Raw genomic sequence first — 14,863 nt, forward strand, 5'->3', positions numbered from 1 at the left:
TTCCGTAATTCACTGGAACATGCAGTTCAATCTTGAAGAGTTTTATCCACACCACTAATTAATTTCAGATTTGCAGCAACATTGGAGCTAGTAATCCGTGAAGCATTTGCTTAGGACTCCCTCGGTCCAGAAATATGTTCATTTTTCACCATTTTCACACCTATCAATACAAAACGAAAATGTAGAATACCACTACTTTATCAAATACCACTATAAACCGGTCAAATACCAGAAATAACTTTATCTAATCACGATGTAATTATATATTTTCTACTTTCACAAACTTCAATGCAATGATTGCTCTAAATTTATTTCTGAGGCAAATAAAAGGAACTAAAAATAAAAATAAACTTATTATGAGACGGAGAGAGTATAATCAATCAGTGAGAACCACACTAAAACCAGATTTTTTTATCTCTTATATTTATTTTCTAGATTTTACAACCACATTTAAATTCAATCGGAGTGAGAAACTAAATTATGAGGGTGAGTTGGAGATCCTAGAATTAAGAAATTGCAGCGCCCAAAAACTCCATCTCCAAACATGGCCAAAGCAGAAAAGAATACCATCGTCCCTACTGATTCCTTGTCAACATAATACTCCAATAGTCCAATTCATTCCAAAATAAACTATATTTAAAATATATATATACTATGTACTATATGCATACACAGCTTGTTAGACAAAATTCATACTAGTCCATTCATTTCAAAATAAACTATTGCAATTTTTATACACGATACAAAACATACTTTCTCCATAAAAAAATATTGATCTATTATAGAACAACGAATGATAATATTAATTTTTTTCAACAAAAGGAGTAGGCGAAATTTTAATTTTTGGGACCGATGGTGTACGTGTGGACCAGTTTATTCATCAGTGGATTGGAGGAGACAGGAGAGTACATAAGTGTAGGAGTACTGCAGTAGTGGAGGAGTAGTTAATTGTTGGAGCTATAGGCTATAGCTAGTGTGTCGGTTCAGGCGTTCAGCTAGCTGCTTCACCACCGTCTGCTTCATCACCGTAGCCGGGCGTGCAGCTGCAGGAAGACATGACCTTACTACTAATGTTTCACCTATAAATAGACAAATGCTATTAGTAATTACTTCCTGTTTTCCAAAATATAGCGCTCCTCTATTAAAATATAAAAAGTTTTGGTTAGATGGAATACATATATATATATATAATAGTACTACAAATTTGAAGATGACATGTCTAGATTTGTAGTCTTAGGATGTGACCCATCTAACAAAAACTTCTTATATTTTGGGACGGAGAAAGTAACTTTTATAATTTAAAATTTATCTTTTATATATATATATATATATATATATATATATATATATATATATATATATATATATATATATATATATATATATATATATATATATATATATAATTTCTCCACCTATATTTTTTTCAACCAATTATAATCCACTCTCATTTAATTTCTTCACCTAATTTTTCTTCTCAATCAATCACAGTTCTCCACCATTTAGTTTAATATACTTCCTTAAAACCTGTGTTTAAGTTCAAATTTGTAATATATTTTTTTACGGACGATGTAATAATAGACTGTATAGTATTCGATGATGTAGGGGAACAGTAGTGTCATGGACAACAACTTCACATATATACTACCTGACGACATGCTCAAATAATGTTGGGTATAGAAGACGTCAGAAATATACTTAATACTATACAGTACGGCGTGATCGATGCATATGCGTTTGTTACTAATCATTCCGTCTGTTGGTCGACCAAATTCTAGTAGTAGTACTAATTATTATCACCATAGAGAATCGAAACCTTGCCTTAATAAAATAAAATGTGTCTTATATAAAATAGAGGGAGTACACATCGAAAAAGTTTAAAGAATAAAAGGCACCAACTACAACGAATACTCCCTTCCTCCCTCCAACAATATAATCATCTTTAGATTGGGAAGGAAACACTTTAGTGTTCCACATTTAATAATTGGTTAGTGTTAGGGATTAGATGAAATTCGGATAGAAGATGATTAATGTAACTAGTTCAGTAGTAGTTTAGGAATACCTTTTCTTTTTGGTAAAATTTAAATACTACAAAATTCTTACATAGTTGGACGGAGGGAGTAGTATGTAGCACTGCTTTCATTCCAAAATACAGTTACTTCTACTATATCTGCTCTGTCATCTTAACTATTGACAACCATTCTTAATTCAATTTCTTTCACCTGCTTTTTCGTCATAACTAATTAAAACCATCCTTCATTTAAATTTTCACCTCTATCATTAATCTTGGGGAAAAAAATCAGAAGTTCTTATTTTCGAATGCAGTAAGTGCATCATGTTGATATTTTGCTTGGAAAGAAAATAAAACATGCAACAATAAGCTAGTCCTATATATATACCCGTGGTATTCCTAGTATACATATTTTCTCCGTATACAAATTTAAACATATCAATCAATATATCTAATGCTGGCCACGATGGGCAGTATTGATTGGACCACGTGTCACCCCTGAATTAACAGATAAATCCCAAACAATTTTTTTCAGAGAAAAAAAAGAATAAAGCTAGAGAGATAGAGGTCCATCGATCCATCGAGAAACACGAGAAGACGTCCTGGTGGTCTCCTAACTCATGGACGAGAAATTTAGGATTTTACTATCGCAAAGAATGGTTTTGCTAGAATGCTATCGTTTTAAAGTGATTCATTAAAATGCCATAATAAACTAAAGGTGTTTACCAAAATACTATTTTTGGTCTTTTCGATTAATAGAAATGATTTTCTCTATTTTGTTTTTTCTTCTGACCAAAATACCCTTCTCTCTTATCTCTTTGACCAGAGACCAGATCGAATCGATCGCTGCCTTTCTCTGCCTCTCTCTTCGGCAGCGGTGCCCCTCCGCAGCGGCCCTGGCTCCAGCGCCGGCGCTGGCCCCCGCCGTTCCCCCACCTGCTCCTCGCCTCCTTCCTCCCCAGTCTACTCGCGCCGCTGCCCCAGTCCTTAGCACCGCCAGCTGAGGCGCTTGCTCCGCCTCCATTCCCTCCTCATGCGCCACCCTACAGTCCCTATAGAGAGGTTGAGAGAAAGGAGTTGATAGAGGCAGGGGTAATTTGGTCGCAAGACAAAACAAAATAGAGCAAAAACATTAGTATTAGACAAAAAGACCAAAAATAGTATTTTGGTGAACACCCCTCAGTTTAGGATAGCATTTTAATGAATCACTTTGAAGCGATAGCATTCTAGCGAAACCATCCTTTTACGATAGTAAAATCCCAAATTTCTCCTCCTGGACTGACTAATTGGGCCAAATATATGCTACTTGGGCCGATGGACCATGAGACCAACTGACCAAGTTAGACCAAAGTCAACAAGACATGAATAAGTAAAATAAAATAAAAATACATAATCAGTATTTATGCATGTTCAATACAAAATTAAATATTATTTAATATTCAAAATATTTTCTCTTAGAATACATTTATTTATTCATTAAAGTTAAATGATATGACCAAATGTATTACTCTTTTACTTGATTTAGATTTCAAATATAGAAACCCTTAAATAGTCCTTGCTAGAAAGAATATGGGCATGTATAATCCGCGGAAATGCCAGCTAATGTGTCCTCGCTTGGAAGAAGCACTAAATAGCACACACAAGTTATATAATCAGAGGGCGCGCCAACTGGCATATCTATTTTCTAGTATTATCTTCTAATGCTGGCTGTGCATGCAAACGATGATTGGGCCATGTGGCACCTTTCACATTGCAAATAAATCTAGGAATTATATGAGAGAAAAAAAATAAGCGCAAAAACGTGGTAACAGTGCTGAAGTGCTGAACCATCTCCAGAGTCCTACATGGCTCGATAGAAAAAGGAAATAAACATCCATAGGCAAAAAGAGAATCAAACATGAGTAAGAAAAAAAAAAGACCTAGATGCTATAGCTTACACACAGAGAGAGAAGAGAAAATGCAAAGGTGAAGTGGGGAAGAATCTAGAAGGATTCATGGGGCTTAAAAGAATTTTAGTAAGGAGCAAAATATCAGGTATAGATCAGTGGAGTCCGGTTAGACTTTAATTTTTATCAACAAGTATATTTTTTTCCAACATAGATACTTATATTAAATCATTTAGCTCATAAAAAATATGCATTTGCAAAAAATGCCTTTTAAAATATTATCACCTATTTTTTCAATTAATAGACAATACAATTATATTTTTACTCTACAAAGGAACCCTAAATAGAAAAAAGAGAGAAAACTTAAAAGATTTTCAAATTTTAACAAAAGCAAATTATTCTTTAAAAATTTTCAAAATTTCCACTTTATAATTACAGAATCAATGCGGACAGGCTATAACATGAGCGTGTCAAAAGACGCATGGAATTTCTATATTTCTAAAACTGGTTTGTGTTTCGAGCCATCTTATTGAGCCACATGGCGATGTTAAAATTTGAGATAAATCTAAGAAAATTAAGCATAAGAAATAGCCAAAATAAAAGAAGAAGACAAATCCAATTTCTAGAGACTTCCCAATTATTTATCCACTTTGAGATAAATCTAGAGAATATCCATAAGAAAAGAAATACCGAGAAGCAAACAAAAGGCACATGATCCAGATTCTAGAGGCTTCCCAAAATATTTTTTCCCCTTTGCAATCTATCTATCTCATGCTGGTTGGTTTTATGCTAGCTGATTAGTTGCTCTCACAATCCTTTAGGTGAGCGACACATGGCGAGATATCATACAAGCGGCTAAAAGAGCGCTATGTAAGAAACCCTCTCTATAAACTTGGCAAGCGTGCAAGTTGCGATGGTGAATTGAAAAAAAAGAGAGAGAATAAGAGTCACTCCATGTGTGTAGATGGGCCGTGCGGCACCATAATCCAACAATGCGTGATCAAACTAGTGCAAACATGTAAAAAAGGGAAGAAGAATTAAAAAAAAAGGGGAAAATACTTTTTTTGTAAAATTCTTTGCAAATTATTCGGAGAAAGTATCATGACCACATATCGTATATTTCAAGGACTAAAAACAATAAATAGAAAAATAAATGACATGAACAATTTGCTCTTTTTTTAAGATTGAATCGAACTCTGTAACAATGATAACAATTTTCTAAATATATGTATTTTTTGTTTATACTATAAAATAAATAATATGTAGATTCTAAATATATGTATTTTTTATTTATACTATAAAATAAATAATATTTTAAATATTTCAACTTTTGAAAACGTTACAATTCTGATAAAACAAATAAACAATACTGGTGTTGGATCCATATATAAAGTCTTATCTAAGCATTGTCTGATGCTAAAATTCATAAAAGAGAAACTGAAATATTAGTTTGAGCTGAATGATTATCTTATCAATGTGTTATTTTCAGTCCTAGACACCCAGCACATTCAAACAGCAGGAATCATATAAAGGTTACCATACTGTTGTGTGGTTTGAGTCGCTGGCTGCCTGACCCAACACCCATCATCAGGGGCTTGAGGTTTTTTTTTCCGATATATGATCAATAAGTAGTGGTTTGATTTCTTGTGAAAAAATAACAGGTAGTTTATTTACCTTTTCTTCCCAGCAAAACTATTTGACAATATAATGTGTAGCCTATTAAAGTATCTTATTGTGTAATTAGTTAAGTTTTTTTCACATGTAAAAAAGAATTAAATAAGGCTAAAGAAGGGGACACACCCTTATAGCATTTCATAAAGGTGTAAGGGTGGACCCTAAACCACATGGGCCACAGCTTGGTCTTAGCGTCCTGAAATAAAAGCTAGCTAGCCTACCATATTATGCTAAATTTTATTGTATGATATATAATACTTGGCTCAATCTTAACCCGCACATGTGGGGTTGGTATATAGAAGAATCGGGAGGATGGGAACGATTAAGCTGTTTGGATTAGGAAAGTAGATATGGTTTTTTTGGGTTAGTGACTAGAAGATTTTGGACAATCTAATTTTATTTGAAGAGGTATCCCAAATTCGACTTGTTTTTTTTAGAAAAAAAAAAGTTGTCATATATATGAAGTTAACGTGCCATTTTTTACCACCTCAGAAATCAACGTTAACGTACTGTTACGCTAGTGTATTTTAAAATGATCCTTTCAATTCTTTTTGGAGCGTGTTATTAGTACTACAAGTTTAGTGGTACATTTAATTTGGTACATATGCTTTCAATTTAAATCATAATCATACATAGAAATAAAACAAGGAGTAAATTTCTTGCGAATATTTTGTGGGAATTTGCATATTAACTAATATTTCATCAAATGCAAGGTACGCAGCGTATGTAACGTTACGTGTTTAGCACAAGATCGACTGTAATTCTATCTATGTGACACGGGTTGGTCCAATTAACGTGCAATGCATCATGCGTCATGCGTGCAAATAGTTAAACACTAGCTAACGAAGTTGTAACTAATCTTTATTGTCGCAGTTTTTGGGAACCGTGTCTTAGCAAAAATACGAAGTTGTAATTAATTTTAGCTTGCACGTGATGACATATATTTTGAAGATATATACATGTATACATCCTAGCGCACTGCTCCCTCCGGTTCTATATTAATTGACATTTTGGACAAGATTGAGGTTAAACTTTTATAACTTTGACTATCAATAACTTTAAAAATATTTAGTTTAAAGAAACTAGAAAAACATATATAGATTTGTCTTTCAAAACACTATAATAAAAATAAACATGTATTTATTTATTTATATATTATAATAGAAAAATAAGGTCAAATGTATATATTGTAGAGCGTGTCATTATCTAAAGCGTCAATTAAAATAAAACCGGAGGGAGTATTATTTTGTAGCACTTATTTTTCTTCTTTATATGGAAGAGAAGATAAGAGACGATATCTCAACACAAAATATGAGCTATTAATTAGTAGGGTTAAGTACTGTCATATCGCTTGTGTCACTGTATAGTAGTACATATACTATTAAACTTTAAGTGAAACCTTTAGTTATTCTTTTTTTCTAAAGAAAAGAACTTTTTGTCAGCTGGTACCACCAGCAGCACAAAAGAAAACAAAAGTACAACGCAACAACTGACTCCCTCTATCCTAAAACAAATGGATTTATGGCATCCAAAGAATCTAGGCCTCTGTTTCGCTTCTTATTTTAGCATCTGCAACTTTCAATTTTTCCTTTAGCACGTTTTCTAAATTGGTAAACGGTATATTTTTAAAAGAACATTTATGTAAAAGTTTTTTAAAAAAATTAAATAAACGTATTTTTTAAGTTTATAATAATTAACACAATTAATCATACATTAATGATTCTTCACGTTTTACGTGTAAGTGAAAAGCTAACAATTACCACTCTCTATATAAGTCCGTGTACTGGGCAGCGAGGGAAAAAAAAGATGCTGTTAACGGTAGAAATCAGCATTGGTGACTAGGTAGGTGAGAGACATTGAAAAGAAATTTTATTTTTGACTCGTCCCGAAATAATTTGATTTGTAGAGTTTAATAATTGTCCCAAGGTAGCTAGCTAGCTAAGTTGTTTATTAAGGTTGTCTTTAGTTTTACGTCAAAATTAGAAGTTTGACTAAAATTGGATATTGGAAGAAAAGAAGTTGGAAGTTTATGTGTGTAGGAAAGTTTTGATGTAATGGAAAAGTTGAAAGTTTAAAGAAAATGTTGGGAACTAAACAAGGCCTAAGTCTCCTGTTTACCACTGGCCTATAAATTAAATTTTATTTCTTCAATACCACTTATCTATCACCAGCTGATGCTACTTTTATATGATTAAATATGAATGATAGTTTGGTCTTTCATTTTTACACTCGTCGTGAAAGTTTGTGTTGGAGATTTTAAATATTAATTTATTTTATTAAGACAGATAGAGGATATATATAATTGATTAAAGTTAAACCTATATTTTGAGATACATTTTTAAACTCTATCCTAAATGAGGGGGATGGAGGGAGAGTGGTACGGGGTACTCGCTCGAATTGAATCGAATCATTCTTTTGCGTGTAAAATAAATGCGCGAGTGCGACGCCGCCATTAAATTCTTGTGGCAGCAGCTCACCTCACACCGATCGATCAATCTGACCTGACCAATTCTGCTCTGCTCATCTGGTTGGCAAGTGGTCACACACACATACGTGGATCGAGTCAGACGTACTCACTACTGATCCCAAATATATAGTACAATTAATAGTAAATCTAGACATATATATGTATGTCTAGATTCGTTACTAGATACGTTATTTTTTTTTTCAGATCGTCGTCGATCCATCTGTACAAAGGGATGTGCGTGGTATATGTTCACAAAAATGAGTGAGTGCATACGTTATGATCATCTATGGTTATATTGTGTTTCTTTTAAAAATAATGTTCTATGCATACCGGTGTATATACTTATATGGCGTGCGCCTGCACACACAACACAATATTGATTCACCCTTTCTGTTTCAAGGATAATTTTTTAAAAATAATTTTATTCATCCAGATTCGTAATCAAAAGTTATTTTATTTCTTAGAGAGGAAGAAGTACTATGTACTTTTTCTTGGGATAGATGGAGTAGTAATAACACAAATACTATTCCCTTTATTTCATATATATTATAAGTCACGTTGACTTTTCCTCTAGTAAAAAATCAATAGAAAATTGTAGCATCATTTCAAACACAAAATAAATATATTATTGAAATATATTTAGTGAGATGTCGTTGAAACATTTTTATAAAATTGATCAAACCTAAAATTTTAATGGAAAAAAACGTCGAAACAACTTTTCGAGGTATGGACTCTCTCGGATCCAAAAAAATTGATTCGTTGGTATCATAATGTGTCTATCGGTGTCATAATATGCTAATTATGCTTAAATCATGGTATTATAACATATGGATAAACAGTTTCGCTATAGGTTTTGCCGAAAGTCGTCGGTGTCACCCGATACCGGTCATTGTACTGTAGATCCGCCCCGACTATCACTAGAACGCGCACACACACATCATGGCCAGTGAACGGAGCCAAAAAGATTTTAGAGCTTTAGCAAACTTCAATATAACTAGTACAGTATTTGTTATGGAAATTTCACCATCAAGTTGCTCATCAATATCGAAATTTGATGGAGTTTTCACCCGTGAGCCAGGGCGGCTGTCCAGGGGCTAACCGGACGCACGCTTGCATGGGCATTTTCTACTGTTGGACCTAGGCCCAATTGGATGCTTCAATCAATGGCCATCAAGGCCCAAAAATACATTGATAGGCCCACTCTTCTTCAGAGACCCAACAGCCCATATATAGCTCGTGGGAACGTACAAGGATTCCTCCGTACGTACACATACGACGACCCGAGACGGCTCTGCTAGCTTGTACGTACACCACGCGTGTCGGCATACGTGGGTGCCTGCGTACGTATACGACATACGGTGCATATCCCCAAGTCCCGATCGGTGCGTCAGCGTCGTGGTGTTCTCGATCGATCTATCTGGATAGGATATTATTTATGGTGCTAGCTAGTACTTTTTTCCGTCCCTAAATATTTAACGGCGTTGACGTTTTAAAACATATTTAACTATTCATTTTATTTAAAAAACCTTTAGAGGAGAGGAAAAAAGAATATACGTAAAATAAAGTGAGCCATTAGCATATGATTAAGTTAAGTATTAACTATTTCAAATTTTAAAAATGATCAATATGATATTTTTTAAAACAACTTTATTATAGAAAATTTTTATAAAATACACACCGTCAACAAACGCACCCGCATCTTTACTTTGGTCGATCGATTTCTCTACATTCTTCGGGATAAAGGCTATATATGCGATAATGATCGATAGCCGGCCGGTTATCTGTACATATCTACAAGTATGGGCTTATTGCCAGCCGGTACATTGCATGTGTATATAGGAGTATATATTTTTCATGTCAGGACCACACAAGGCACAGCTACATGCATGTATTTATTTATTACTTGTTTATTTATATGTGTATCGTTTTCCTTTTATTACTTACCATTTTCTTTTTTTGAAAGAAAAAAACATACGTTATTGTTGACTTTTGAACATATAATGTTTAACCATTAGTTTTTTTTAAAATATCTATTTTTTTTTAGAAACATAGTACTCTCTCCGTCCCATAAAGGAAGTCGCTTTGCTCAGTAGCAAATGTCCCAAAATACTTGACGCTGAACTTTCCCATCAACTAGTATTAACACAGAAAAGTAACAGTAGCCGAAATTTTGTAATTGATGGGACTGATTGGATTACTATAATCCATAAAGTTGGCACCAATGTGTACCGCTGCTGCAAGCACCAGCTATTAATTAACTTTATCATGCTTTAAATATTCTTTTTTTAAGTAGATGTGGCAGTACAACTGATTGTTGCAGTGTGCTACTCTCAAGACTCCACATGATTTGCTGCAATCCTATAAACATGGGCAATATGGTCATTTTCACCTAACTCTAATTTGGCTGACAATACCTAGAACGACATCCTTCGTGGGACAGAGGGAGTATAAGTTAACGTAGACATTTATACTACTTATTCCTAGATATTAATGCACACATACATATCCTATATTTATGAGCATATCTAAGAAACATGGCCGGCATATCTTGAGATTAACGAAACTATCGTGATCATCTTATTATCACTTATACGTTGTATGCTACCGAAGGAATAATTACCTGTTAATTATGAGTACTCATACAAGTCTAAGACTTAAACCCATATGATATGTTGCTACACTCACTTTGCATTGAAAACAATTATTTTGATGTGTCTTGTTTTATCATATTAAAGTTACTTTAAGCATTACTTATATTTTTCTTCCAATTTTTGCACTATTTTTTTAATGAGATAAAACAATGTCGTATATTAAAAATAAAGGGAGTATTGTATAGGAAATACATGTATATATAAAGTTGCATGCTTTTGTTGTAATAGTTGTTTTATATTGAATTTTTTGCTCACGTCACGGGAGACATTTTAATTTATAGGGATGTAAAGATTTCGGGTCCATAAAATTTTAAATATTTCAGTCACTTTTTGCATTCATGGAATGACAATATACAATACTTCTCATCGCTCCACTGTAAAAGTTACTTCTTTCGGATTGAACAATAAATTATTTTAACTTAAACATGAAATAAACTTACAGTCCATATAAAATTTATAAAGTTACATGCATAAATATTCAAACTTATATAAAATAAAGAAAAATCATATATAACAACAAAAATTGCGACAAAAATGTTGCAAAATTTTAGGTAACCAAAGCAGCTTACAAACCCAACTTTGTTTTGGGGACAAAATATCCTATCTTGAAGACTTAAACATACGCGTTTGTCGCCCTCGACGATTAAGTCACAAGAGTGACTCCACTAAACAAGTTGTACGGAGTAATTAATTAAAATAATTAATACATGGGTAAATATGGATCATCAACTTATACCATGTATAACCAAGTAATTAAATCAAGCGGACTGCGGACCAAAGCCAGTTTGTACCCAGTTGAATGCTCGAGAAAGTTCTTTCTTTTTTTTTTTTTTTGCCATATTTAGATCCCACCTAAAATTTTTATATCATATCACATCGAAAGTTTAACATATAGAAGTATCAAATATAAACTAAAAAATAACTAATTGCATAGTTTGTGACTAATTTGTGAGACGAATCTTTTGAGTCTAATTGTTCTATGATTTAACAATGTGGTGCTACAGTAAATATTTGCTAATGACGGATTAATTAGGCTTAATAAATTTGTCTCGCGGTTTACTGACGGATTATATAATTATTTTTTTATTAGTACTCGAACACCTCATACGGCACTCTGTATAATATCTGATGTGATGGGACACGTCAAAACTTTACACGCCTGTATGTAAACAACCCCTTTTATCATATGCGTCCTCCTATTTCTGTGTGGCGATTAAAAGTACGTTCACCGCATCGATCCCCATGAAAAGCGTTGGATCCCATTATCTCTTGTGTAAAGAAAAAGCGACTAGATCAATCCATCAGTTCCATATCATCTGCTCTAGCTTACACAAAAATATCTAGGATGCATGAACAAGCAGCAATTTGCCCGAGCTAAATAGCCAGCTAACGGGAGTGACGATGACAACTGAAAAGAGGACAAAAGTGACTGCATTTTCTGAATAAGTTTGTGGATGCAACTCATCTGAAATTAAATGGCCGGCCATTATCTGCAACTTTGGATAACCAGTGGGGTGGTCACACCCCCAGCTGCTACTCCTAGCTATCGAGTTGCAAGATCCGTAAGATAGATATATGGATAGAAATCGCTTTCAGTGCACCCAGTAGCCGCATGGCCTGTGATCGATACGGCCGCGGTTGCTGCAGGGCAGAGAGGCCGGAGCTAGCTAGTTCATCATTTATGATGGTGGTAGACACTGCTTTCTTTCATGTTGAGCTAGCTAGTAATCGCCCGCTGTTCAGTTTGTCGATCGCCCATGGTTTCGCTGATAGGGGGCTGTATTTCCACTATACTTCAATTAGTGTTGGATTGATTACAACATTTGTAATTGTCTTTGTTCTTTCCTTTTTTTCTTTATATAAAAGTTATACTGTTAGGTAAAGCCTGATAGTCATTCACATAAAAAAAATGGTCCGAGAAGTATAGGGAAGCACATGCAGTTAATTGTGGGGCTCTTATAGTAAGAGAAATAATTAGACTTCTCGTTTTTCTCTCTAGCCTAGTGAATGTATTGTATCTATTTGTATAACTACATCATTCTATTGGTAGTTGCATTAAGGATATGTACAATAGCTTATTAGCGGACTCTCTCCGTTGCTACATAAACAAATTAATTTAATAATATCAAAGAGAGGAGAAAAGAAGAACATCATGGCTACCTATGACATCAGTTTACAGTCGACTCTTAGCATATTTATTAAAAAAATTAATTACATGTAGATGAAGAAAAGGAAAGAAGAGTAATAAAAAAAATATTGTGGTGCATTGATAATATTAAGAGACGTTATTGTCTTAAGATAAGAGAATGAAGTAGTCTCTAAGTGATATGTTTAAACTAAGAGTACGTGTTATATCAGACTCTACCTTCGTACGTATTCTTAAGGATGCAATCATATTTGTTAATATTACAATTTTCTATAGTACAATTCACTCCAAACCATTCCGCTTTGGAGAGATTAGAACGAAGATGATAGATACTCATGAGGATGTGGTGACTTTCTTAGTAAGCCCTCGGTGGCAGCATATTTCTTGTCACTTGACATCGAACCTCCGTCAAGGGTCACTTAATATTACCTCCTTCATTAAAAAATGAAGATATTTTTAAGAGCATTTTTCCTATCCTTTAAGAGGTACCATGAGCTACGAGGTACCATGAGGTACCAATCTAATCTAACCGTTGATTTAGCAGGGGTATTATCGGACTAAAAAAATTATCTCTTCGTCGTCCATGCCCATCCAGCCCGCCGTCGTCGTCGCCAATAGAGGCCGCCACCGCCGTCGTGCATCCAGCCGGCCGCCGCCGTCGCCCATCTAGCCCGCCGTTGTCGTCGCCAATCGAGGCCGCCGCCGCCGTCGTGCATCTAGCTGGCCGCCTGCCGCCGCCGTCGCCCATCCAGCCCGCCGTCGTCATCGCCAATCGAGGCTGCCGCCGCCGTCGCCCATCCAGCCCGCCGTCGTCGCCGTCCCCCATCCAGCCGGTCGTCGTCGTCGCCAATCGAGGCTGCCGCCGCCATCGTGCATCCAGCCGGCCGCCGGCGTCGCGCATCCAGCCGCCGCTGTCCCGCATCCAGCCGCCCGCCGCCGCCATGCATCCAGCCGCCCCCGCCGCCATGCATCCAGCCGCCCCCGCCGCCGCGCGTCCGTCCGCCAGCCGCCGTCCCCCTCGAGCCCGCCGCGTCCAGCCGCGCGTCCCGCCGTCGCGCGTCCGTCCGCTCGCCGTCGTCCCCCTCAAGCCCGCCGCGTCCAGCCGCCGCCGCCTCCGCTGTCCAGCCCACCGCCGCCGCCGTCACGCGTCCAGGCGCCCGCCGCCATCCCCCTCGAGCCAGCCGCCACGCCGCTGCTGTGCTTTCCCGACGTTTTTTTCTTTCTCTTGTGAAACAGTAAAGGACAGAAATACCCTTCTACCCATAGTACCACTTCAATGAGGAGGTGCAGTACCATGAGGTACGGATGATTTCTAACCATTGGATGATGCCAGATCAATGGTCAGGATTTGGTACTGCACAATCTCAAGGACAGTAAAAAACCTATATTTTTAAGGTTGGCACGAGTATTAAGAAAGTAGATGAGAATGATTGGAGAAAGTGTGTGATTGGTTGAAAAAAGAAAAACTAGGTGAAGAAGAATGGTTGTGATTGGTTGAAAGGAGGTGGTAGGTGAAAAAATAGCTTCATTTTGGAATAAGGTACTGTGCTAAAAATAACTATATATTTTGAGACGGAAGAAGTAGGGTAGAAGGAGGGTGTGGTGAAAGCGAGTTTAGAAGAAAGGCCTAAGAGCAGGTATAATAGCAGGCTATAAGCCAACTATAAATATATTTTAAAGAGATAAAGGAAGAGAGAGAAGAGCAACGGGCTACAGATATGTAGCTAACCGTAACACGGACTCCAAGACGTAATGTGTGTATGACAGGTGGGACCATGTAGTAATAGTATAATAAACAACTATTGTATGAATTAGTTATTATATTGACTATAGATGATTTAAAGCTAGTAGTTGGCTACACCATTAAACTTGCTCTAAGATGCAAAGGACTGCATGTATGCGAGACGGTGATTTGTCCAGTCGGGCAGTGTCGCAGTCGCAGGCTTTTTTGTAGCAGCGGCAGGCGGCGGGCGAAGCGGGCGAGAATAGGGGTCAAAGCGGTGGCCTCGGCGTGCAGTGCGAGACGTC

This window comes from Oryza glaberrima, chromosome 1, assembly GCF_000147395.1.
Source record: "Oryza glaberrima chromosome 1, OglaRS2, whole genome shotgun sequence".
In the NCBI taxonomy this organism is placed as follows: domain Eukaryota; kingdom Viridiplantae; phylum Streptophyta; class Magnoliopsida; order Poales; family Poaceae; genus Oryza; species Oryza glaberrima.